We start from the raw sequence: 1,741 nt of genomic DNA, 5'->3' as shown, positions 1-1,741 counted from the left end.
CAATACTTACATAAACAGACTAAGTAACTTAACCACTAATAAACCAAACCATTGGGTTGGACACTCTATAATTTTACATCAGATATGATTGGCCAAAAATAATGGAACAACCATGTTCTGAAAAAGGACACTGGTTATATTTAGTCCGTGAATGATTTCGATCTGAAGTGGCCCTGCTAATCTGCTATTATATTATATGCTGCATGGTGTGGGGCTTTCAAAGGAATAATTTGTTTCAAAAATGTATATAACCAATCTTCCAAACTCTATCTGGTGATGATGGTTAATCCTCAATTTCTCAACCTCTTTGCTTCAATATTATTGTTGATGTGAAAAAAAAAAAGACTTGTTAATATTCTTTGCTGGAGTAATTATTGCATATAAACCTGTATTTAATTTGCATTTTGTTTGTCGTTAATTTTTTTTGTCAACACAACCAAATCGAGTTGACAATATTCTCTTTGAAACAGAAGAAAAATTAAAGGTAAATATCTTGTTTAGTCTCTGATTTTTTTAGTCATATAACACTCTAGTTATTCTTAAATATTAACTTGGTCCCACCTATTAATAAAAATTGTTAAATAAACTCCTATAATCAATTAGTAATAGGTTGTTTGTCTGACGTGTCAAATATGTGACAGGTGTCAATTCCAAATGGTTATAGGAACTAAAAATTCTCTCTATACGAAAAAAAAGCCCTTCTCTTTTTTCTTTTTTTTTCGTCCTTTTCTTCTCCTTTCTCTTCGCTAGTCACCATCATTTCCATCACCATCATTATCGAGCTTCACCTTTACAACTATCACTACGGCACCATCATAGTCGAACCAACTTCTCTTTTCTTCTTCTTCTCTTTTTCTTCCCCCATCGCGCCATCTCAAAAACCACCATCTTCATCCTCTATTTTGCCACCAACAGTCACCACCATCGTAGTTCCCTCTTCCTCCTCCTCTTCTTCTCCTTCTCGTCCTTACCCAACCTCCCTCAATAGCTCACCCCAAATCTTTTCGGCACCACCAAGGTCCTCATCATCCTTCGCGTTGCCGGAGTTATTTGTCCGTGCCTCATCCTTCACAAGCGTTACAAGAGTTCCCATGTGGCATCTGGAGAGGCATTCAAGCTCGTCGGTGAGGTTTTTCAGTTACCCCCAAATCTTGTTAATGATATATAGATTACTAGCTTTATGATTTTGTCCAATGCAAAAAGAGTTTAAGACTATGAAGATAGATAGTAATAATAATGAGGAGGAGGTGGAGGATTTTAATCCCCGTAATCATTTGGAGTTGACACCTGTTACTTGGTATTAACACATCATATTCCACCTGACACGTAGATAACTAACTTGCTATTAACTGGTTATAAGAGTCGATTTGTCCAATTTTATTAATGAATGAGGTCAAATTGAAATTTCAGAATAATTAAAGTGTGATATGTCTCATAAAAAAATGGTTAAGGATCGAAAAGAATATTTATCCAAAAATGAATAAGTGTGAATAAATTAAATATGATTGGAAATAATTGAAAGAGATGCCAGATGCAAAAAATTAGGGAATTTTTATTTTTTATTTTTTTAAAGAAAAAGAGAACATGTGAATATAATGAAGTATTAATGGTAATTTTCAAGAATAATTAAGCTAAGCCGTTGAGATGGGTATTAAGACAAATCAAATTATTAAAGATAGCTAAAGTTTAATATTAAAAATAGTGACAATATATATAGGTGAAAATCAAAGATAAAACTAAC

At 33.2% G+C, this 1,741-nt stretch overlaps 1 long non-coding RNA gene across 1 annotated transcript in view; it reads left to right on the top strand.

Annotated features, from left to right (window-relative positions):
- Positions 564-1,741, top strand: part of LOC110264746 — a 2,483-nt gene continuing 1,305 nt past the window's right edge. The window contains exon 1 of the long non-coding RNA XR_002350913.1: positions 564-1,129. This is a non-coding gene — a long non-coding RNA (uncharacterized LOC110264746). The remainder of the gene's footprint in view (positions 1,130-1,741) is intronic.

The sequence above is a fragment of the Arachis ipaensis genome, chromosome B07 (genome assembly GCF_000816755.2).
Source record: "Arachis ipaensis cultivar K30076 chromosome B07, Araip1.1, whole genome shotgun sequence".
Classification (NCBI taxonomy): Eukaryota; Viridiplantae; Streptophyta; class Magnoliopsida; order Fabales; family Fabaceae; genus Arachis; species Arachis ipaensis.
Note: the sequence above shows the minus strand (reverse complement) of the source record. Positions and strands in the feature narration are given on the sequence as shown.